This window comes from Melospiza melodia, chromosome 4, assembly GCF_035770615.1.
Source record: "Melospiza melodia melodia isolate bMelMel2 chromosome 4, bMelMel2.pri, whole genome shotgun sequence".
Classification (NCBI taxonomy): Eukaryota; Metazoa; Chordata; class Aves; order Passeriformes; family Passerellidae; genus Melospiza; species Melospiza melodia.
This window is the reverse complement of record NC_086197.1, coordinates 78,268,848-78,295,415: the sequence shown is the minus strand read 5'-3', so window position 1 is coordinate 78,295,415 and position 26,568 is coordinate 78,268,848. Positions and strand designations below refer to the sequence as shown.

The following is a 26,568-nucleotide window of genomic DNA, read 5'->3' as shown; positions in this document are numbered from 1 at the left end:
AAACCAGTTTTTTGATCCTTACAGCACTTCAATCCCATTAACAATTGCCATTTGGAGAAAAAAAAAATGTAGTATAGCTTACCATCACAGACATCAAAAGGGTATGTATTTTCTGCATGGTCCACAATTTTTTTTTTCCTAAACCATATTTTACATCTATAAGCAATATGTTTCAGTGATGGGGTACTGTATTCCTCCCACAGGGCGTATAAATCCACAGCAGAAACATAGCTACAGCTCAGTTATAAATCACTTACATTTCTTCAGAGTCACTTTGTCACTTTGCTGTGCTCTGGGAAGGTCTTTTCCTTGTTGCTCAAGTGGTCCTCCTTCCAAAAGTGTCTGTCACAGCTATGGCAGATGAGGACAAAAGGTCCTTAACTCTCACTTGAAGTTATCTAAGGGTAAAAAGAGAAAGGAACACAGTAAGTGCAAGCATCCATATTGTGTTTTATTGCAAGGTATTACAACCATCTCTTTAAAACACACTTCAGTGTCATCCTTACGCACATGTACTGCACTCCTAGGAAAAAATCCCACACTTTTCACATCTTTCTTTCTTTGTATGAGACATGGGAAGTAATCACCATTCCTAGAGCAGTCACCTGCTTCACTTCTGAGATTCATAATAACAATACTGTATTTCTTTGAAAAAGCAAGTGTACAAGTTAAAGGATTATTTCACATTATTGATTATTTATTTTGTACCATAAAGACACTGTGAATACTTTTGGCTGGGATCAAGAAGGAAATCACAATTTGTTGAGCACAGGTTCACTATAAACCATCCTGCCTAGCCAGTGTTGATAAACACTCTAATCTGAATATTCTGTTAAACAAAAGAGCTCTCTATTGTACTACATTTTACTGCTCAGAAAGGGAGACCTGAGGCTTATGATAGATAGGTATCATTGAAATTTCTTCATTAAAATGTAAAACTCACCACTCCATCAGAGTGAAATCTATAAATTAAATGCTAAAAATTATTTAGAAAACAATAAAGGACAAAGCATAACAAGTCATTTGCCACTTATTAACCCCTATTTTAAAAAGTGTGCTCCCCTCTCTTGACCAGCACAGGACACAAAAAACCAGAACTAATTACAACAGGTAAGAGGAGAAAAGATACAAGATTAAAGGCTTAAAACAGTTTCCATATATGAAGAAGAATTCAGTATGCCTCCAATATCCAGACTGGAAAAAAGCTGACTTGATAGAAAACAAAAAGGTCTGAAGATGGAAAGACTGCATAGATATTGTATGTTCTCTATCCTTTGAACTCAAGAACTACAACATAAAAGCTACATTCAGAAGAAAAATGGGAGTTTCTTCTTCACAAATCGTGTGACAGAACTGTGAACTTCTTCCCAATGATGCTGTTTATGCAAGGATGTTTCCTAAGTCAAGAGGAAGGGGAGGTATCCTCGGAAGACAGCCATCACTGGAGACAGACATTGGTCTGAACCCAATGACCAATCCTATCTCCATGTATATTTACTTATGTTAGTGCTAATTCAACAAATTTTATATCTATTTCATCTATTCACCACTCACAATAATGAGAATTACAGCATTAGGTACACAGGAGTCTAGTCATAGTTGCATTTGAAGTACAGGCTAGATCCTTTTGAACACCAAAGTGAAATCCCATGGTTCTCTGTACTTTACTTTAATAAATTTGATTGATTTTTCCAAAACACCATCACCACTGAAAAAAAATCAAATCAAATGAGAAGTCTTACTGTAAAGCAGCAGTAGCCTTCCTCTCCCTAGTCCACAGTCCCAAAGCAGCCAGGGCAGAGGGCTACAAAGCAAGGTTCTGCTTCTCAAGTTGTTCACTGGTCTCATGGGTTTGAGTCTAACTTCATCCATATGTTCCCATTCAGTTCAACACTTATATAAATGCAGGTCAGCATCTCCATTTCCCAAGTTTCATCTCAAAGTAAACCTTAAAAATCATATACTCTGTATTCCAATATCTTCTCTTTTGCTTTAATCTCTAGGATACAGCAGTGTTTCTGATTTATTTTGGGTAAGTGCAGATCAATTAAAATTCCTTCAGGGAAGCCTTCTGAACCAGCAGAAAGAGAATGACTGTCATCAGGAACAAACACTTTTTGCTGTCATGGGCTGGCATGTCACACTTTTTAGCAAAAAACTATGTTAATTAATTCTATCCTTACCTACCAGGTGTGCCAAAGGAATAGAACCAGTCCTTTCTGCTGTCTTACTAGATACAGATCTTTGTGTCTGTGAACCAAGTATCCCTATATGTAGAGCTGTGCATTGGCACATTATATGAAGAAGCAGCCTGTACTTGCACAAAAAAAAAACATAGCAGGACAGAAATAACTTTGTTCAGACATCAGTATGCAACCAAAAATCCCTTTTGCAAGATGCATGAATTAATACCCTCAAATATCACTCAAAACCCAGACATTTTCAAATATATATACACACATACATACATACCTATTCATTAGCACTCTTTTTAGACCCTACAGTGAGGAATGTGTATAACACACACTTTTTTGGTCACTTTGAAATACAGGATCAAAGTGTGTTTACTGTTCACTCTATCCCCCTCTCTGAAAAAGAAGAGTCTGCTACAATGTTTGCTGTTCTATTTGCTTCTGCAGCCGAAATGGCTTCACTGAGGATGAGAGGAAATTCACCATACAGCATGCTAATGATCAGACTCATGCACCACTGGCCTATAGCAACATTTTAGACTACCTCTCCCTTCTACTATTTGTCCAGCTTTTCTGTTTAGCATGTTAGGGGTAGGAATACAAGCAAACAGCTCAAAAGGTATTCAGGGTCTGTTTGATATCCTTCACATCACTTTGATACTAACTATAAATCAGAGCAAGCTGTACCAAACAAGAACCAAATGTTTTAGCATTGATATAGAAGCAAAGACAAGCTTCTTGAAAAATGACAAAATTCAGAGACATGGGTTCCAGGTATACTACAGAAGGTAAAATACTATTGCAGGATAAACTTATTGAAAACAATTTGATAGTAGCAACAACAATTCAGAATTATCATCACCACTACTTAAACACCAAGAAAAAAACCTCACAAGAGCAGGTGGCTACCTACTGGCTGTCAAATAAAAGCATTGATTTTTACTCTTTCCACACGTGGCTTCCAGCTACCAGCAACAAGTTTACAAAATCTTCCCATGAATATCACCTTGAGTCTCTCAAAGAAGTGCACATAAAGGGGGAAAAGTTGATATGCAATTATATCTATCAAGCATTAGAAATCAACAGCCATCTCAAAAAATTGTGTCAACTACGAACACTTTCTTTTCAACCACTTGTTATCTAATCTCCCTTGAAGGTTAAATAAGCATTCATGCCTGCTTTAAAAATTTATTCCATATATTCCTTAATTCAATTATACCTGGTAGAAATCCACTTATATCAAAGATACATTAAGAAGATTTTACATGAAGAATTTCTTAGATCATGTTTTTTTCTATTTCTGAAACAGCACAGTGATACAAGTAAGCTGCAATTTTAAAGACTCAAATATAATTCAGAGTACATACATATTAATTTGGGATATTAAAAGCCACACCTGTTTGCAGGCTCACACCATTCCCATAAGTTACCTAAGACACAAAGTAAAAGTTACATATCATAACGTGATCTTATCAGCCTAACAGTTACAGGACTTTTTTGGCAATTCATAAATATGCAGCTGCATTACAAAGCCATCCCAAATAAGCACTGATAAAATAATTTATCTCTTGATTGTCACATATTTTTGGAGTTGCTAAAGAAAAATGCATTAGAGAAAAAAAGTATTTGAGGACTATACAAGGAACTTTCTTAATTCTTCAGGATTAATATGATAAAAAGTTTCATTTCTGTAGATAAGAATCCTATTAATTTTACTTTCATTACCTATAGCTTATTTGGTGCTACTGAGTAAAAAAACAAAGTAGGATGTGGCCTGCTATCATAGTAAATAACATCAAGGACTGGATTGGAGTTTTGATTTTGTTTTGCTTTAAGATTGAACAATATTTGCTCTCATTTCTAACTGTATAGACTGCCTAATGCAGTACTACAATCCTGTGTCTTTAGAACCATGTTTATATAAAAGCCTTTACCCAGATATCTTATCTCAAAAAACATAAACTCAGAAAAATAATTACTGTTTTGCTAGTAAATGCCAAAAATATTTTCAAGAAAGATGTATTAAAACAGTGACAAAAGATGTAAATATATCTGTACTGAAGTCCCTTCCAGCTTATCTGCAGTATCACTGTCCTAATCTGGAAACAACACAAGGAGTAAACAAGAGATCAACCATGATGTAAATAATTAAAGCAATAAAGGTGTTATTTAATAATTAAAGTAATAAACTTTAATAATTAAAGTAATAAAGGTGCAAACTTCTCTAAGTATTATGCTATTAAACTGAATGAAGCTGTTTGGTTTGTCTGCAATTTAAGAATCCTCATTATGCTATGATCAAAAAAACCCCAGTGCTTCAAAAAACATTCAGTTAGCAGTACTTCCCTTCTCCTACATAACAAAAAAGAAAGGTAGGACAAATTATGCATCTACGGTAAAAGGGTCTTTCTACTATGATTCAGTGCCATTGAGATAATCAAAAAATCTTCCTTATGTTTTTATATGGTTCTCCAGCAGAACCTGAAAAGATCTACTAAAATTTGTAGTACTTTAAAATCTATTCCTCTCATCAGTTATATACCAAATTCTTCAAATCTTCTGGATTTGGCTTATCATTAAGTTTTAGAGAAATATTACTCATTTCTCTTGCACATTTAGTCAATACTTATTTAAAATACATCGACCAGAAATACAACCTTAAACTGAATTGCAAGAGCATAGAACAGCATGAAAGCAAAAGAAAGACTTATGTCTAAATAATTCCTTGCATGGCTACCTGTCCACCATCCCGAAGGAAATGATCTATGAGGTGGATGAGAGAAGACACAAGCTGACTAGCTCTACCAGGCAATCCACCAACCAAGATATAAGGCTGGATTTAGGACAAACACATTTAATTCTTGGTAAATTGCTGTTAAACTAAAATTCAAGCTTGGCAACGTTCAACAGATAGTGGCAAATATGTCTGGGAATATTTTACTCCAGTCATCACCAGTGGGAAAAGTGCCACCTCCTTTCCCCCATGTTCCTTCCAGCTCTATCTGCCCTTCTCTTTCTAACCCTAGGCTGTCATTCAGCACAGGGACATGCAGCAGGAGCTGAGGAAATGAATGTTGAGCAGTTCAGTGTGATTCCAGACAAGGAGCATCACACATAACACAGCCCATCAGGGTTATGTAATCAATACCAACACCAATGTGGTGGTAGCAGGAATTCAAGTTTGGCTTTTAATCCACCTCATTGCTAACTGGATCCCCTTCACTTGAGAGAAGGCTACTCATTAATGTCCAGTACTACTATGGTGCTGCAGCACTCCTGTAATCCTGGCAGGGGTGTAAAAGCTTTCTGCAGAGAGAAAGATGTGTGAAATTCCATAAAATTCCATTTGGCTTTTTTCCCCTCTATTTCTCCTTTTTCTCTTTATTTTCTCTCCCACTGTCCCTGTTGCTGAAAGCACTGTCCCCCTGTGCAGCCCTGTGAGGAACAGCACGTGCTTGGAGCCAGCAGGGACAGGAGGACAAGAGGAGCAGCCAGTGACAGCCAGGATCCCTCCTTGTCACCTCAGGCGACGCCGGAATGCGATGGGCTTAGGCAGGATGGAGCCAGAGCCAGCGATGCTCAAGTCAGAGGTACAAGGACATGAGGTTTTAAAAACAGATCATGGGTGATCAAACTCTGGACACTGTGGCAGGTCAGACAACAGGAGCATATGCTTATTTGAGGGGAAGATTTACGTTGTTACACAGAAAAAGGTAGGGTTTAACTAAAAATGTGAACATGTCTGTCTGTGCTTATCTCACAGACCCATTTGCTTCTGAGTGCTGTAAATAGGATGACATCCTTGGGATATCTTTAAATTCAAAATTTTGCTTCTGAACTTTGGCAGATGTAAATAAATGTTCATTTACACTAGAGTTTTCTAGGAGAGCTAAATATATTTTATTGTCATCATTTTATTGACTGGTATATATTTCTCTCACAAAGCAGTGCAAATCACTTTTTTGAATAACTTAATAACGTATTTTTAAATAAAAATTCCAGAAAATGCAGCAGCACAATGACTTAAACCACTCTAATCTGGAGCCAAAGCAGCCCTAACTTCCCTAACCTTCTTCAGCTCCACTTGCACACTCTCACTCCTCCCTTGTGCTGACTTCAAACAGTCCTGCAAAACAAGTCAACAACTTTTGACCAAAACATGGTCATCCTTGCTAGGGCAAGAGAGAGGAGTGACGAGACGTAACAGGGATAAAGTGAACAATTGTGATGTGGCACAGCTGGCCCTGCTGTGGAAGCTCAGCCTGTGTGTCATCAGGGTAGACTGATGAACATTTTTTCCAGTGGCAGAGGCAGGACCAGTACCACCTCACCCTTCCCAGCATGTGCCACTGAGCTGTGCCAAGGAAAGCAAGGAAAGCTCCATGATCAGCCATACTGAGAAACTCATCTAGATTAAAAGTAAACTGGCTAAATAAAAGCTGCTTTTAAACTCACTGAGTCCATCAGACCCACAAAACTGTGTGAACTGACTGTGTGAACATTTTCAGAGGGATAACAATGAGGAGGAGGAACCAAAAGATGCTTAAGCCAATCCTACAACCAAAAAAGCATTTACCACGCCATGGTCTGATTAGCCTATGGAGTCCCCAGTCAAAAGCTATCAGGTATCACTGCAGCCCAGCAAGCACCCTCATCCCCAGATGCCTCCCCCTCCACTCCTCTCAAGCCCACAAAGACACACTGAAAGGAGGTGCAAAGACCCACGCTACAAATGAGCTGCAACTGCAGTCCTCGGGGCACAGGCGTAGGCTCTGTTGCAGGACAGGCTGCAGAAGGGCAGCAGTGACCATGGCATTAACACTTAGCAGCTGCTGGGTCTGATTTACACGTCTCAGAGAAGCGGGGCCCATGATTAGAGTGGATGTACACCGGCCTGGCATGCTTTGGTTTATTATCATTACATCTGTACGTAGGTATGGACACGCTTATGTTCAACAGCCTAAACAGGCCATCGTTAGTATTTATATCACAAAATGAAAACTAAATCCAAGTTTATTTTTGGCCTTAAGATTGAACAACTTTTTTAAATTTCCAAAAGGAAACCCTAAGTTTTACTTTATATCCCTTTTCATTTTAACAATATTTGATTCTTACAATGCATTTGTCACATTTTTTCCAAATGACATGGCTGCACTGTATCTAATAGGAAGTACCAAACTTACATATACATCATCTACATTATTTAGAGCACACACAAAACAATTGTGGCCCATCAGTCTATTAAATAATTTTCCACTTTTTAATAGTTTTTTTTAATAGATGCAGGAAGGCACTTATTAAATTAAACCTTAATATAAGCCACCAGTTTGTAACAGAGCAACAAAGTATGGTACAAAGGAACACACAGTTCAAGAAATTCTGGGGTTTATATTTAATAATTTTACATTTGCTTACATATTAATTTTCCACACAATTAAAACTACTAATAAAAAAAAAAGTCTTAGAGAAAATGGGGGGAAATACCTTATCTGCATTTCTCTTCCAATTCCATTTGGACAACAGTATTTCCTAAATGTAGCCTATTCACTGCTGGATATGTAATTACCTTCAGTTCATAGTCTAGACATTAATTCTTTCATAGTATTTAAGACTCCTTGTAACATGCTTGCTGCTTTAAGTAAGCAAGGCTAAATCTTGACCAGATAAATTAGCGAAGAATGCAATAAAAGCTGCAATAAAAGAACTTTATCCTCCAAACCTTCAAGTTGCTGCTAAATGAGATTTCTTTGAAATGCAGATCAGTTGAACTAGATTAGTGAATTTTAGCTCCTGTCAACATCATAACAAAATACAAATACAATTGTTCACTGGCCTTATCTCCATGCTTCCATCTGCTGCCTTGTTATTTACTTTCCTTGATTTACTATGCAGATCTAAATAAGACACATCAAGGAGGGCTTACAACACAATGGCTTCTTAAGCTTTACATCAAGGTATTTGAAACTGAAGCCCTGAAAGGGCTGCCATCAAAGACATATCTCTAATGAACTTCCATATCAGAGAGGTTTGGTATTTAATACTGCTGTGAAAAGAAAAAGCTACAAATCAGAATGGCCTATGAAGGAAAATGTCTGCAAATCTTGATGAGATTAGCACCTACCAGAATTAATATCCCAATAAAAATGATATCTGGTTCACTGAAGAGTTAAAATTCCAACCTTTGCAAAAATAATGCCTAGTGTCAGAATGGGAAAACTCAGCTGACAAGGTTGAAAGGTCAGGGGGGGTATTCTTTTTTCTCCACAAAATGTTCAAAAAGCATATCTGCTGGTGGTGTGATTAAAATACTGTTGACAAACTAGCCACGGAATGAAGTAATTAACAGGCAACAGCACTACTGTGGTACTTTCTGCAACAGTGGAATTTTACAGTATCTTTAAAAAAATTAGCAGCAAAGTCATGGCAAAATAACATAATCTAGAATGACAGCATGCAACAATTCTTCATCAATTTTACTATTTCCCTTTCTCCCCCACAGCAATCTATGGCAGTGCAGGATAAAATCTTCTGTCAGTTTGCTTAAAAAAACATCCTTAAGTGCCATTTCTATTACATGCCACAGCCCTGCTTGAGAAGTGCAATAAACAAAGAAGTTTCCTCCTCATGATTTAAACTCTCTTTACATACCTGATAGATTAAACATATATAAACATCTTAGAGTTTCCAAAGCTCAGGCATAACCTTGTTAAGTAAACCCCCAGTTCTTGCAGTGAGCTGCCATTTGACAGGAATTTTTTTTTTGCTGGGCATTGAAGTACATAAACAAATGATACTTTTCTTTCTTAAGAAAACATTTCAATCATTTATGCTCTTCTGTAGCAAGGGAAGATCCCACAAGCGTGTTCTGTACTGTGGATCAATCAGCTCCAAACAGAAGTAGACATGTTGTATGCTCCAGTGCCTGGAAATCATGCTGCAGGCTCACCAGATGATGAAAACAGAGGTATGCAGTGTAGGGGAGCCCCACATGGCACCCGCTGGCTTCTGGGCATGTCAAACTTCACAACTACCCCACAGTCAATGACAGCAAACACCTTCCCTTCACTTCTTGCCTCCAAACATGTACTTGTCTTTCTACCCTCCTTCCAAATTGCAGGCAGTCTTCCAGAAACAAAGCCCCCAAACAGAAGCAGCATCCCAGGCTGCACTGCAGAAACCACAGTTGCCTCCTTGCTGAATTTCACTTCGTACGGGATATGCTCCCGGCTTACTCATGGCCAAGAGAGACCACTACTTCTCCTTGTTTAATGAAATGACAAAACAACAGATTTGCATACGTAGAAGCAGGTGCTGTAACAGGTTTGAGGACTCTTGACCTAAAGCACGTAAAATGGTTTATCAGCAACAGCTGCCCCTAAGGTATTTGGGCTCTGACGGACAGTCAAAACTTCACCATCTGCACCGCCGTGTGTTAAAAATGACAATCTGAATTAAAAGCTGGTCAACAAATCTCATATAACTAATGCCTTCCATACCCTCATCCATATGTTGAATTCCCAAGACACACAACACTTGGATTATCTATTATAAATACCAGTCTTTGAATCTGAATAAAATAAGATAATTTAGAAAGATGTGAAAATAAGTGTGTAGCAGTTGCTAACTATTCACAATAATACTATGAATTACATACATTTGAAATGCTTCTATGATTTCACATCATGATATAAACATTCTTTCAAAGTAGCATTATATGTCTTTTCAGAATTAAATAGTAGCAATAAACACTTACATAGGCTGACATAGGGCCTTTCTTGAATGCTCTGACAAAAAACTGATTTATCTCACAGTGTCTGAGTGTTCTCCGCACAATGAAGGTATCCCAGGGTAGTGAGGTTTGCACTTTGTGTTCTGATTTTTCCGTGTGAAGGGGAAATGCATTTTTTTCCCCCAGACCAGAGGAGGGAACCTGAGAGTCTGAATATGACCCTCTGGTGAACACAGTGACTTGTTCTGGAGCTATGTTAGCAGAAGGTAGCACCATATGCCCCGAGCCCCAACTTGGATGCTCTTTCTGCAGTCTAATGTGCTTGTCAAAAGATGTTAAAATCACAGATTTACTTTCTCTGGATATATTTTATTATTGTAAAAAGCAAAAAGGAAGGCAAGTACAATGTATTATGACTTTACAGAGTAGCATCCAAAACGTACTTCTTTCAGTTAAAACTGCAAGATCTTTTTTTTATCAGTGATCAGTTTCTGATGTATTTAACATTACAGCTATCTTGTGCTTGATATCAATCAGTTATTGTAACTCCTTATGATTACAAACTACATTCTAAACTTCAGTGTAAATAATTTTAGTTCTCATACAAACAAGGAAAAATACAGCCCATTATCTGGAAATGAGTGAAAATTACCAAACTTTGCTCTACTGAATCTCACTGAACTATTAATTATTTCATTTTAAAGACTCAGAACACCAGACATCTTACCAATGTTATATAGGCAGGAAAATTACTAAAATAAGAAAAAAACTATTCCATGACGCACATACTGGAAGCAAATCTAAAGTAACTAAAAATGTGCTTCATAGCATTTCTAAAGATAACTAAAAATGTGGTGGCACACATTTCCTTCAGCTCGTATTTTGGCCTTTAATTTTTAGAAGAAATACAAGAATTTTTTAAAATATACATTTATGCAAATAAATATATTTGCAGGCATTGCTGAAAGACAGGAGGTAGTTTTTTCTCAAGTAAATAATAAAATTACCTTCCAGGATTTGGTAAGATTCAAATATCTTCCAAACAGTTACAATTTCTTGAAAAAACAATGAAGATTTGAAAGTAAGAAGTTTGATTTATTTACTTGCTAGGTTGTAACTGTCTGATGAGAGATACAGTGATCCCCTCAAGAGCATAAATATTTAGACAAATTTTAAAATGTGCATTATATACTCGACAGAAGGTATTTACATGACAGCCCAGAGCTTAAGCAATCTGATATGAAATATTTCCCCATAAAACAAAGTCAAGTTAGAAAAAAGTGCAGCTCAGCCATATAAAGAAGCTTGAGATGAAAAACACAACCATTTAGAAAGAGATTAGCCATAAAAGTGTTTGCGTCAAAATTGCGATAACCTTCATCCTACTTCTCAATTCACTGGATCCTATGCGTGAGTTGATGAAAACAGAAGATGAGCAGCCCACAGCATTCACCGGGTGTCTTCTCTGACCAAGCTGTTTGGTTGCCTGCTCGCTCTCTGCTGCCTCTGCTCCCCGCGGCGCCGCAGCCGCGCAGGCAGAGCGGCCCCGGCAGGGCAGGGCAGGGGTGCCCGTCCCACACGGGCACGGCACGGCAGGGCAGAGGTGCCCGTCCCACATTCCCACCCTGGCACGGCAGGGGTGCCCGTCCCACATGGGCAGGGCAGGGCAGGGGTGCCCGTCCCACATGGGCAGGGCAGGGCAGGGGCGCCCGTCCCACATGGGCAGGGCAGGGCAGGGGTGCCCGTCCCACCCCGCTCCATGGGCACAGCCAGGGGCCCGGCTCGGGAGCTCAGCTGCCTCAACTGCACAGCAAGGTGGTGTCTAAGAGAGACAGAGACTGGGGAAGGGTGGAAACAAGCCTTGCAGATCTTGGTGGGATTAAACAAACAACCTATTTCAAGACCAGATATTTTGGCAGAAACACATTCATCAAGGACAACTCTAAACGACCACCAGGACTCAGGAGAACTCTCCCTCTCTCCACAAGACCATGAAGAGCAAGACTTGGGACCCCAACACATGAAAAACACAGACAGAAAAATCTGACAAATAAACTTCTACTCATAATCTCCCACTGTATTTTGTTCTTTTCAAAAGGCAGATGAGCTTTGGCAGGAACACCGAGCTGGCTCAGTGCAGTCATTGGGCACTTCATAATTGTGAATTGCTGCCACCAAGCAGCAACTTAACAGAAAAAAATGTGTGAAAGATTTGTAAGAATACAAGTATTAAAAAGCTATCATGTGAGCATGAAGGACCTTTTACACTTTTTTCAGGGAAAACAAATAGCTCAGAGGAACTATATTGATAAAAAGCAGATGCAAAAGCAAAGACCAAAGGGATTAACAAGGAGCAAACTCAGTCAAACACTAAATCGGAAATGCCTGGTGAAATAATTTAGGTTTGAACCATTTTTACTTGTTTTCATGCAACACTAAACTCAGACTAATCCCACCTAACTTTAAGCATGCACACAGGATATAATCTCTCCCTAACGCAGTGCTCCCAGCAGAGCCTGTGGTTTTCCCCTGTAGGGAAAGGCAGGGAGAGAGAGGGGCTCTTCAGCTCAGGAGCATTAGTGAAGCACCTGATGTTTGAGTGGGTGAATCCAACCACTGTCAGGACCAAGCACAAGAGGGAGGGGACTGTAAGTTATTTGGAAGACAAGTGGAATTGCTGGATACTTTTCTACACATAATGGATCTTGAGTTTGAAAAAAATTCAACTTTAATTAATAGGAAAAGATTCATTTAGTCCAGATCATACATCAAATTCTACAATGGATATCTCCACAGAGGAACACAGATTTATTTTTTCCCTGGTATTTCAGACTTTTCAAGTGTCTATACTGAATTTTGTGAACTTAGGGTATTTGCTAAGTTAGTTTATAGACAGAACCAAACGTTTTGCCATATTTAGTTATATCTTTCAACATTTGAATAAATGAAAAGCTAAGACATGAGGGTGAAAAAAAGCTGGGGATATTTGTTTTTAAAGCCCAAAAATAAAAATCAAAATTCCAGCACATATGGACATCATGTATTTGTGGACTATAACAAACATAACACTTGTCAAAATAATTATTTCTTATTCTGTTCTCCTTTCAAATTATAAAGCAATCTTAGCATTGAAAACTGTTGCCTTTTTTAAAAATCTGTGCCTTAGATGAACATGGAATGGTTTTTTCCCACAAACTTATTTACTTAATATATTAAAGCTGCTCAGAGAGGTAATCTTTATGTTTGCAGCACATAAAACATTGATTATTACTAATTTATAATAAAATAAGATGAAACTAATACATATTCAATACAATCTCTTCACTAAAGTGTATTTCCTTTGTTTACATACAACAATTCTCTTTTAAAATTTAAAAGTGGAATCTTTAAAGTGGAAAAAAACAATTAGAAAATGTTCTTTATTTGCAATTAAATTCCAAGATTGCAGAATACTGTATCTGTCCCAATTTTAGAGAACTGCTTAAGGCATCTGCCAACCAACTTTCAAGAGGATTAGCTGTAATGAAAATGCAATATATGTAAATACAACCACATATTTAAATGTCAAATATTTCAAACACAATAGAAAAATTACAAATTCAAAGTTACCTTTTCAAACATAATTCTATCAACTCCTTTCACGAAAGAGAAAAACTTTGAAACAGTATTTTTATACTGTATAAAACATACAATGTGGCAACATATTAACTTAGCCTTCTTAATGTATCTCATTATTGAACTGCATGTGTTTTCTTTATGGCCATACAACATAGCCATCTTTAACACCAATTTCACATACTTCAGATTCATCTTGTAGATTCTGAAGAACCTTGTTCCTCGGGCTAAAGCCAACAAAAGGGAAAGTATGAACTTTAAAAAGCACTTTTTCCTCTGTGCTCTTTGGGTATCTTGTGTACTTGACATGATGTACAATATGAGCACAGGAGAGAGAATACAATTACAAAAGAAAATAAAATCATGCAGCTAAAACTCCTCTGACTTCAGACACATTTTTCTCATCTCTGGATGTGGTACAACCTTGCTGTGAACTATTAGCTTTCCAGTGCTTAGAGACAGACGGTTTCATACTGCTCAACAGAGATTACTGCTGTCTATCTAAATAGGGCTTACAGTGGCATCAGCATATTTTATTAACTCAGAACCATAAATCCTATTCTTATGTGCTTTAAAAGACCAATACTCCTAGGGTCAGTTAAATTTACAACAGAGTGGCACCTACAAGAAAGACACTTCACAGTAAGGATATGCTGCTTTCCCCTTGGAAATTCTTATATATATTGGAAGTTTAATAAATAATATTTCAGTACTGAGACAAAACAACAGTTTTCCAAGCAGATTTTTAGCTCATTGAAACATTACACAGTACCCCAATATACTTTATAATGCCTCACAACAGAGGTTTTCCAAAGTTCTCCACTCTTAGCATGATGAGCATATCTAAACTTCTGCTCTTCTGTGAAGCTTTATTTATAAACATAGGCTATTATCAAAGTTCTAAAATTTGGGGATTTGATTTTAAATTAATAAACCAATTTTAATCAACATCTTCTTGAATTGTGGACTGCTTGCTATATTATCTTTTATTATAACACAACATTATTCACTAGAACTTCACTCTCAAGTAACAATATAACAATTCACTGCTACCACAGCTGTGAAAAGAAAAACTGAGCTTTGAAGCTATTTGATTTTGTCCTATCAAAATTTCTGTCTTGTACTGATTGGGGAATCTATTTAATTTGATATTTTGTAACAAAAATGTAAAGAGACTGCAAAAAGTGAAGAGCTAGAAGTAAACATTTTGATCAACCTACTTCACTTTCAATTAAACACACCAAAACTCCTGCTGTTCCTTTTTAGAAAAATACCTTAGCATTTAAAGACAAAAAAAGTGCATGTGTGTGACTTGTTTACATGAGACAGAAATAAATCTTTCCTAAATGCACAAAGTTTTCTTTTGATGGTCTATGAATAACATTTAAGGAAATGCTTAAAACGCTTAGCAAATACTTTGACTATTTAGCAACCTCACCAATATGGCTGCTGAGACACCATGGTGATGTGCATCATATTCAGACCTCTGGAAACACTACATCACCTCAACACAAGCATGCAACTTGAGTATATACAGAGGAACCCCATGCAGTTACACTGCAGGTAACAAGGCAGGTGTTGCATGAATATATGGTGCATCACTAGGAAACTGGGGAAATGCTGAGTCAGAAACACCGATGACTTGCATGATATCCATGCCAGCAAAAGTATGGTTTGGAACAAAGCAATGAAGTGGTTAGGTCTCAAAAAAAACCCAAAAAAAAACCCCAAAAACCCACAAAAACAAAAAAAAAAAAAACAAAAAAAACCACCAAAAAAACCCCAAAATAAAACAAACAAAAACTATGCATGCTCTATACTTTAAGGATTAAGATATTTAATAAATATGAAATCCAGCTACCCAAGTAAAATTACACAGAAGCTCCTTTCTTCAAATGCATTACAGTCTGCATTTTTTACATGAAAACCATGCTGACTTTGAGCAAGAAGGCAGAATCTCTCAATCTTGATTCTTAGTAGGTTTTTCGATTCACAGATTTCCCAGTTGGGCAATCCCCACTTTGTCAACTGTTTTGCAAGAACACCATCCCTGGAGACACTGCTCACAGCGATGCAGGTGATTCTTTAAGGCATATCAGCAGTCACAGAACTGTTTCTTAAGATGGGGCTAGTGGTTTAACAGCTGACTACTACCACAATGGGAATATTTCCTACCCCTTCTCTCTTCCTGCCTTTCCACATCAGCCACTGGCTCCCACTGCTCACCTTATAAAGACTACAGCAATTTCAGATCCCTCTGTGAGCCAATTCAGGTCACAGAAAGGAAGATAGCCTACATAGGCTTCTGCTAAATTTGTTTTTCACAAATTTATTCAATTTCAATTTAATTTTCACAAATTTGTTTGGGGTATTTTGTTTGTGTTGCTGAGTTCACTTGAAGCAGAGAAGTTGCTGAGTTAACTTGAAGCAGAGAAGCAGAGTCTACTGAGCTCCAGATGAAGACCAAGAAAGGTTACAAGCCCACGTACATGAGCACACAGATGTGAGAAGAGGGAAGAGGGTGGCAGGCTGAAGGCAGGAGACCAGGGAAAACCCCTTCTCTTCAAAACTGGCAACAGCATATCATAAGAAGACATCAGCTGTCCATGAAACTACTACTCAAGCACAGGAATTTTCTTCTTCTGAAGACCCTAGCTCAGACTTGTTTGTCAGAAAATACTTGGGTGCACTGTCTGTATATGCCATTGGCTATCCAGCAGCTCCAACACTTAGTGAAATCCTGTCCAAACAAGCCCAGAGTCACACTTCTTCCCACACTCACAATAATCCCTAGCTAAAACAATTTGAGGGTTACAGTCAAATTGCTACTCAATCTGTCTCACAGTAAAGAGTATCTAAATTTATATACCACTTCCTTCCAGTTTACACAATGGAAGTAAGAGCTGGATTTCTAAGTTATTTGTTTGTTTGTACTAAGAAGAGGTGGGGAGGAAACAGAGGAAACAGAGAACAATATAAAGGAAAAAAAGGACATTTTACTGAGCCATCATGTGTCCCACATGACTGTTCCTGGATTTGCCAAGCAGACTTACTTATGGAGTCTCATGTAGTATGTAGTCTGCTCTTATGCTCACTTTCAGTCTGTATTAAAGCAAATTGCAAAAAACACAAGTGGAGACATAAAACTACTTAGTCAGTAGTGTGAGCAAAGGCTACTGCAAACCAAAACACACAACACAGAGAACTCACAAATAATTTTAATGAGTTTTTGTAAGAAAGGTCTCGCACTTCCTGAAAGCAAAAGACAAAGAGCCTAAGCAGAGAGATGGCATTTTGGCAGCTATTTGGAGAACTAAGCATCATTTGGTCCTGTTGATAAACTGCAAGCAAGACTCACAGGTAGACATTAACTAAAGGTCATCCTTTAGTCATGGAGGCCAAAGATGTCAGGGGAGAAAAGAGGGGAGGAAAAACTTATGCAAGCAATAGAACCTGGTTTCACTGGCGACATTCAGAGGTTTCCAGGCTACTGTATAGCTCCAAATTAATGATGACTAAAAGTTTTGTCAACAATTTGAAAAACAGTTGTTCAAGCTTTCAATGCTTGAAACTAAGCTTTAGAAGGTTTTAAGAACACAGTACTTTTTATCCAGACTTTCCAACTCAATTCTTGAATATAACAACCTTTCTTTAGAGAAAAGTGACTTTTGATAATGATTTATTATTAAGCTAAGGCCTCTGCTGCCAATTGCCAGACAAGACCTTCCAATGGACACTACATCCAGGATCTTGCCAAAGAATCTGCAGGAGGCTGCAGGTCCAGATCCAGACACATATCCAGCTGCTCATGTATGTTTCTTGGTTGCAAAACCAACTGTCACTCAGTCCACTTTGATTCTCCCTACTTACAGCAAAGCACAGGCCAAATTTCTACCCACAGCAAATATCCATAGTTCTTCTGGAGAAACATTTGTATTCTCCCCTTGACAGCTGAGTGACTTCATTATTAAAGGCACTATCTGTGGAACTTGGAAGATGTGGATAAAAGATCTAGAAAAGTATATGATATTGTTCTGAGCATAAGTACATTTTCATGCAAATTAAAGTATAATGGAAATCTAAACTTCAATATGATGACATTAGCAATTCACACAAATGCCTTACATGACAATCTGAGAGAAATTTTGTCCAGTGGAAAGAGCCAAGTTTATTCTTTCATTTTACCACAATACCAAAGGATCTCCCTTTTCACATGACTATCTTGTTTCCCCTCTGAAATCCTGCACTGCAAGAACCACCCTGAAGATGTCTCACAGCAGATCTCAGTGCACCAGCTCTGTGGGTGGCTCCAGGTGCAATCCTATTGCAGCTGCAGTTTACCTCCAAGCCCGGTCCCTCATGACCTCCATCCTTCCCAGCCTGCTCCCTTCCATGCTCACTGGGCTGCTGGATGGACTGCTTCAGAGCAGCATGATTCAGCAGGAAACTAACACCACAAATACAAAAATTGTAGCATATTTATCAACTCAGCAAGCTGAAAAGATGTAGAGAAATCTAAGGCATACTGGAGTTGATGCACAGAGATTACATTGAAGTGAGACACTAACACAGGGTTTACTGAAAATTTGTCTCCATCTCTGGTTTCTCTTCTGCAATTTTTCATTTTATTATTTTAAATTTACAGAAGCATCTCTGAGATCTTCCCTCTGGTGATTTTTCCTACTTCTTTCCTAGTTCCAGACCTTCAAATGTTGCCCCGCCTTTTGTATCCCCTTCAGAAAGAAGGGCAGCTTTCACATGGTACAACTCACAGCTCTCCCGCTTTCATTCCTTCTGTTCACACTCTTTATTATTATGTTTAACAGAAAGAAGGAACACTACAGGTTCCTATTGAACAAAGAGATTTACAACAAAAATAGAAAACTGAGATGGCATTAAGGCACTGGAGTTTATAGGTAGCTGCAGGAGACAAGAGCACAAGAACATCTGGGAAAAAGTAAGGTATGATATTTAATGCCAAGGGAGTACTCTCTCAAAATCTTAAAATTTCTCCTTTTTGCTGTTCACAGTACTCAGCACTCAGAGCTTCTACTGTAAAACATTTCACAGGTGTGTCAAGAAGCTTTACATGGATAGAAGGGATTTTATTATAAGCCAGTAAGATCTAAAAATATGCTATTTCTCTTGTAAGAATGATTATTTTTTTTTACCAGCTTATAACTTTTTAGTTTAGACCAACAATATTTGTGCTACTGGGATTCATTGTGGTATTGCCAGTTCTCAAAATGTTAATTTTTATACCAGCTTTCATACAGTCCTTGTAATCCTAACAGAACTTTATGCCTTAAAAGAAGAAGTATGTGAATCTCATATCAGAGATGGAATAAGGTTCAAAAATATATATCTGAAGTCTTCAACCTACGAACAAGGTTTTTAAAAATATCAAAAATAATGAACACTTTGTACATTCTGATGCCTCTGAATTTTACATGAGTTCCTAAAAGTGTGTGATAATACTATTTGAAATTACTGAATTAATTCTACTGTCCTGTTCTCATTCTGAAAGGTGACACTTGTAACATTCCTTAAATAACTGGGACCGAGACAGAGATGACAGTGGTGATTTTTCATAGAAAAGAGACCCAAACTTTGTTACAAGGCATAAGGAGGGACACCAAGCACAAGGTGGAAATAAAGCAAAGGTTGTGCAAGTCCACACCAAGCTGGAAGGGCTATCCTCAATGCTAATGCACCCAAGATCTGAGTTTACAGTATAGGATGGCTACAGAGCTGGCATCAAACCAAAAATCATGGCTGAATAGTTAAGAATCTTAACAGGGTTTGATTTGTATTCTGTACTGAGTTTTAGGAATGTTACACAAATTTGTCAGTCTTGAGAGTATTATAACAACTAGTAATTCCGAATGAATGAATGAATGAATGAATGTTGTTAAAGACATTTGCACAGAAGGAAGGTGCTAACAAAAAAGCAGGAGAGGTGGGAAAGGTAAGCACCTCCTGTCAGAGGAAGAATTCTGTCTCATCCCTCCCACCACCTCCCTTCTCTGTAGGTGTCCATTTCATTTCCAGTACCAATGGAAGCACAGGATAAAAGAACGCAAGAACTTTGATGGCATTTCCCAGGGCTCCTCACATTCAGGAAGCCTCAGTGCCCTGGATCAGAAGACCACACCTGCAAAACAACCTGTTATGAACATGGAATTCCCATGTTCATAAAACACTACTTCAGAAATTTAGGTATGAGGGATGAAAAAGCTGGTGAAGCACACGGCTGCTCAGTTTAAAATTGAATTCAGTTTTCTTTTTTTTCATTATATTGCGTTTTCACCAAAACCATGGTGTTAAGTCCCTCTGAACAAACTTATTTTAATATCAATCACATTCAGTGTTGAGGGCAAGCTCACTGCAAGTGAAATGGACACACTTACTATAACCACTCAGAGAAAGCAGTGTATGGAGGCAATGCCAGAAATGCTTGGGGACAACAGGACAGAAACAGCCTCTCACAGGGAACAAATTACTAAGACAGGGATGGCTACACCTAAAAATATCATATACAGGTACCAAAAGAGCATTTAATAGATTCCTTGCCTTTGTAATGCAGGTTTTATATTACCTAAAATAATTCTTGTAGCCACCAATGATTTTACAGTATCTAGCAAGCTGTGATTTGTTAACTAGTTTTGCTTAAGATAATTTAATAGGCATTTTAAAAATCTAGGCTCAGACCTTCTCCACTGGATAGAAAAACACACAAAAGGTTTAATAAAATAGAGTAACCACATAAGCATATCATATTTTAACTATATGCTATGTGATCTGACTACTAAGTGAAACCATCATGTCTATGCCTGACTATTTAAAGTTCCCAAATTTCAGTGTTCATCAAGAACATTTCATCTATTTATTCATCTTCATATGTCAGTCTCTCATATAAAACTGCATATAGTTTACAACTGAGCAAAGAGAATGCATGATATACCAAAAAAATCAGCATTACATTTCGAACAGAAGATGACTGTCAGATGACCACTTTGTCATTACATCAGTATCCAAGTTGTACCTAACCTTAAGGAACAAACCCTCAAGAAGAATAAACGAAATCTAAAATCATGGGTGTTTTGTTTCTTGAGGACATTCAGAGCAAATCTGGAAATGGTCCTATGCTGACACAAGAAACAACTGAGCTAAAAATTGAGTGGCAATGAAAAAAGAGGCAGCAGATACCATCTCTCCAGAGCAGATCAAACTCAGCAGCTGAACAGAAGGCAGAAGAGGACAAAGTGATTTGAGAATAAGAAATCATGAGGTCCAGAGATAGCTATTACTAATTATGTATCTTAAGAGACAGAATCTTTATTTCCTGTTGGAAGACTCCAGAAGTCTGCTTTCTCCATTCACATTAGATATTGGCATTCTGTTGATTGGCTGAAATAGCCTGTTGTCGTTATTTTCAGTTACCAAGAAAGAAGAATATTAGTCATTTTCTTTAGGCTCAATGCAAATTCACAGTCCTATATAGAAAGGGGAGAAGGATGAAAAGGGGAGCATTGAGATTCTGCCTCTACTCTCTTTACTGCTGCCATCCTGTTTTCACAGGGGAGAGCAGTATTCATCAGGGGCTATGTACATTTTCTTTCTTCTCTTTGGTGCTGATGCTGACACACAGGGAGATTCCACAAGAAATGACAGCAGTCTGTTAATTATCAAAGGACACCCAGGGCTGAAATTGTGCTGGTACATATTGTACCCTGCGCCTTCCTGAGCTGCAGTGCCATGCTCTACAAGTAAAGCTTATGCTGCTTCTAGTCTTTAGAATTTTTCAAATAATTTGAGCATGCTAAAGGTTACCTATTAGCCACTGGAATTTTTCATGATGTGCACTCCACAGGTATTTTCACATTCTGTGAAATGCTTTATTACTTGAGACTAGAAAAATTTTCTCCTTTGCAGGGCCAGTAGAATCTTCTTCCATGGAGCGAGTGAGAATGCCAAGAAGGGCTTTCCAAGTGGCAATTTAAATCCCTCTGAACCAAAAAGAAACATAGACCTTCAAAAAACTCAGAGTGCATGGGAAAGTCAGGTAAAAACAGATGCAGAATACAATAATTATTTTAGTACAAATAAAATATATAAACTATACATGTTTCAGTTGAATGACAGTCGACATGCTCACTCACACTGTGGATGTCTCCAAGCCATTAAGCTTCTGCTATAAATTCCCTAGTGGATGACCTCAGAGGTCTCCAGGTAAACTGCAATGCCTTCAGTGTCTCAGACACCACAAAATGCCTGATGAAGATGTGACTACAGAGTAACAGAATATCTTGAGTTGGAAAGGACCCATTAGGATCATCCCAGTCCAACTCCGGACCCTGCACAAGACAGCCAGAACAATCACACCATGTGCCTGACAGCATTGTCCAAATGCTTCTTGAACCCTGTCAGGCTTGGTACGGTAACCACTTCCCTGGGGAGCCTGTTCTAGTGCCCAACCACCCTCTGGGTGAAGAACCTTTTCCTACCATCCAACCTAAACCTTCCAGACACAGCTTCAGGCCATTCCCTCTGGTCCTGAAACTGGACACCACAGAGAAGAGATCATCGTCTGTCCCTCCTCTTCCTCTTGTAAGTTGTAGAGTGTAATGAGTCTCCTCCGGGCTGAACAAACCAAGTGACCTCATCTGCTCTTAATAAGGCTTTCCCTTATAGGCCCCTTACAATCTTCCTGCTCCTCCTTTGGACGCTCTCTACTTGCTTTGTATCTATTTTATATTGCGGCTCCCAAAAATGCACACTGGACTCGAGATTCATCAAGTTAAAAGATGCTGCTTTGGCCATTCATTGTAAATCGTGATCAGTCTCTATGCACTAAGAGGCCAGTAAACTTGGAGAAACGTTTAATCCTTTCTGCAATAATGCAGAGGCTCTGCAGAGCATTATTCATGCTAATAAAAAGGGTCAAGATATAAGCTCAAGTGCTGAATCTGGGAAAAACATGGTACTCACTTGTGTTGCCTTGATGTCAAGTGTCTGGATGAGGAAACTTGCAGGTCCAAAGTTTAGGAGGAAAAACAGTGATTAAGATAAAATGTGGCCACAACTTGAGAAGTTTCCCTCTAAATGTACCCACAGTTAAAAAAATGCATATGGAAAACAGAGACATTCACGTATCCCAGATTTTTTGCGCCTTCATGGAAAGGTGTAGCCATTCACAAGCAGTTAGGAGGTTACAAAGCAGTCCCATGTAGCTGTGCAATGCAAGGTTTAAGTCAAACCAGCCACTACACAAATATCTTAACAAGCTTTTGATGACCCTGGAAAAGGAGAGAAAATGGAGGAAAAGGGCAGAAAATGGAGGCTTACTCCTTTGGTGAGCATGAGCAGACATGCATGACAGACAGGCTTTCACAGAACTGAGGGAGAGGACACTGGAACTGGTGACAAACAAACACATTAAATGTCAAACATCCCTCTCTGGAATTTACAGGACTGGTCTAACTGAAGTAAAGAGTAATGTTCTCATTCGTGCTCACAAAACACTCACAAAGCTCTTAGAAGTCTCCAGCACCCACACAGTGACAGTGGAGTATTTTGGGAAAGTGGCAAAAGTCAGAAAGACTTTATCTGTCAGGCGTCACTGTCTGACTGGCAAGGAACTGGAGGAGTATTGTCCTGTGGCCTCACAGTGCCACCACAGCTAAAGTCTTCTGTAGTATGAGAAACAATAGCCAGGCAGCTGAAAGAATACAGAGTGGGAGAGCTCACAGAGGAGAGACATACTTAGTGTTAGGTGATCTGTGGCACAAGGCATTGCAGAGGTTAGCTGGGAAGTGTATTGTCAGAAAAAGAAAGCACAGACTAGAATCTGTTCACAGACAAAAGAGCTCTCACAAAATGAGAGTTAATAGTTTCTCCAGTGAGCCCAAGGATTTGCAGTAATATAATTTTTGTTTCAAGTGTTCACCTTGGGACCCAGATGCATGGAAAGAGACTGAGACATGTGGAGAGATTCAGGTTTTGCACCTTTGTGGCACCCCTTACCAAGGAAACAATTGTAAAAGTAAATGAAAAAAGGCACACAGGGACACAAGTTAACAGCAACGACTACCACTACCATGATGAAAACTTCAAGGGTGACAGACAGGACATATGGAAGAACCCTGAAATGAACACAGTTACCATCTGAGAAGAAAATAAATTATTAATGAGAGGTCAGATTTATAACTATATGACAGTATCCACCTGCAATACTAAAAAGTTACAGACCACATACTGAATATCCATACAAATGCTGTCTAAATCTATAGCAAATTTCACCAGGAATAGAGTGCCAAAACACCCTTGCTTCTGGCAAGAAACAGCATCTGTAAAATGCACGCTGCTGGGGTGTCCTCCAACTGTCTGTAAATTACCTGGGATGAAATCTTCACTTGTCCAAGAACTGAAGAGAGAGGAAATACCTAATGGGAGGACACTGAGAGATGTCTGGAGCCAAGATAAATTCATCATCATAGGAATGGACAATGCAGATTGCCCAGAAGATTCTATGGCATTTACAGAGACTAGTAAGAATGTTCTGCCAGCTGCCTGTGCCTCTGACCCCATTAGAGTACAGCCTTCCCATGGAAAGGGAGGAAAGGTGACACAGGTGACATCAACAGTCTCACTGACAAGACAGAACTCTAATGATGCAATTGAACAGGCTTACTTCCACTCTCATGAATACAGCAACCGCTTCCAGGTATGAGGAGCTAGGAGGGAGGCAGAGCAAGTCCTCTCCCTGGAGCCTGCTGTTGCTGTCCAAGTCCTCCTGGTGGCAGAAGGAGAGTAGGCTGGAGCAGAATGTCTGGCTCTAAAATTACCCCAAAGTGGCCACATGCAGGCACAATGTCCACGCATCAGGCTTTATTATGCTTCCACTTCTTCATTAAGGAGAGCCTAAAATAGTTTGTGATCACTTTAGCAGGTTCTTGAAGTCACTGATCCCTAATGTAGGAGTAAGACAGGTGAACCCGACAGGATCAACAATCACACAATAGTGTCACGCTGTGATTACCTTACACACATTCGTAGGTTAAGAAAAAATATTATATTGGGGAAGCAAACAGGAAGACCTTTTCTTACCACAGGGCAAAAAGGCTGAAAAAAACTCACTGTTGCATCATTAGCAGGTTTTTCACCTCAATAACGCAAAGTCTTTTGAAGAGATTTCTGTATCGACCAGATCAATACAAACTGACACAGTGATAACTGAAGCAGAAGCTTTCATAAAGGAGATACACATTCAAATCTGAAAGAGATTTCTCAAATAATGAGATAATATATAAATATGCCTGCCACATAAATGCAAGTAAAGGACATGGTGAAACGCCCTTTTGGACAACCCAAATGATCCCATGAGTCTGTGAAATGCCTCAACAGGGGATATGTCTAATCACAGTAGCAACGAATTTTATTCAGAATTTTCATTTCAAACATCAACTGAACATCAACTCTTACAAGGACATGACTTTAACTTCACAGTTTATTACATTACACTACTTTATTTATCCCCACATTTCATTTTTTCACATAAACATTTCTCTCCATTGCTTTTCTTTTTAAAATTCAATTACTTAACTGGTGTTTGATGATGAGGCTTAACAGGAAGCTCTCACATGAAATCATAGTCTTTCATGTTTTAAAATTTAAAATTAGAAAATTTAAGTAAATTACTGAATTAAAAGCCAGTGAAACAAAATTCCAAAATTTCCTCTCAGAAAAAAAAACAAAACACCTAAGTTTTAGGACACTATGTTATTTTAAAAAATCAAAACTGAAAACTGCAGAGCAGCATAGTCTTAACAATATCAATCTGCATTCAATTCAAGAAAGATTAAAGCTGCCTCACTTCTGTTGGTATCATTATGTTAGGAAATAGTGCTAGTTAAAGGTAAGTCTCTCAAGTCAACTTTAATAGTAAAGATATAGCTAAACGAGAGGCATAAATAATTCATTACAAGAGGCCTAATTTTGCATTATTTCTGTCTCACTTTTAAATTGCAAGTTACTCTCATGGATACCAGAAACTGGTATTTGAAGATTCTTACGACTTTGGGAACTTTTTTGAGCAGTATGTTATTGTCTTTGTTTTAAGAATTAAGGTAACTGAAAGTCCAAGGTTCTCATCTCCATGCCCACACTCAAAACACATCATATGTTACAATAAGAGGAAAACACTTCTACATTTTTAATCTGCAGCACTGCTAGCTTATCTTGTAAAAACTTCTCTTAAATAAAATACATAGTTCTTTAAATGACTAGAGGTTGAAGAAAATAAGATTCCTCCAAATGAAAATAAGTGGAATTATTTCCTGAATTAATTTTATTTGTTAATATTACAATGTATATTTTGTCAGCATATAAGTTCTATGCTTGTTACTAAGAAAATTTTTGAGACTAAGAAAAGTTTTTGCATTTTATGATCAAAATGTACCGGTAGCATATTGAAATTCAAACCATTTAAAATCCTTTACAATACTTACCTTCAGCACTGTACAACTTCATAATTTTGGCAGAGATGCTTCGATAAAGTTTTATTCAAATCAAATTATAAGAAAATGTCATTTTATTTCATACACAGTAACCAAAATGTTTACTGGAGGATCACAGTCATTATTATACAAGGGTAAGCACAACCAGTCCCCTGCTGCCAGCCCCTCCCAAAGCCCCACAATGTGCCAAGTCCCCAGTGCCAGGGACTGCCCCCTGAGAACACAGGAACCCTGGCTGCCAGCCTGACCTGTCCTGGGCACAGGGATGTGCTTTCCAGCACAAGAGTGCACCTGATGGAGTGGCTGCCACCTGCATCCATGTATAAACTGCTTTTACACCATCTGAAGCCTAGTAACATGCAAAGAAAGATTATATTTGTGCATACTGGAGATGAAGTTTACATGCTGAAAGTCATAAAAAGCTTTGAAACAAGCTGCTGACCTGTTTTTTGTAGTATTTTCTATATCAGAAACCAGTACATACCAAGAAAAATTATAAGGAAGTTTATGTCCT

General features: G+C 38.2%; 1 protein-coding gene across 10 annotated transcripts in view; it reads right to left on the bottom strand.

Annotated features, from left to right (window-relative positions):
• FOXP2 (forkhead box P2) overlaps positions 1-26,568 on the bottom strand; it is a 402,279-nt gene that overhangs the window by 341,000 nt on the left and 34,711 nt on the right. For all 10 annotated transcript variants that reach the window (XM_063155284.1, XM_063155285.1, XM_063155286.1 and 7 more), the window contains one exon: positions 258-398. The gene's annotated coding sequence lies outside the window, so the exon portion shown is untranslated. The remainder of the gene's footprint in view (positions 1-257; positions 399-26,568) is intronic.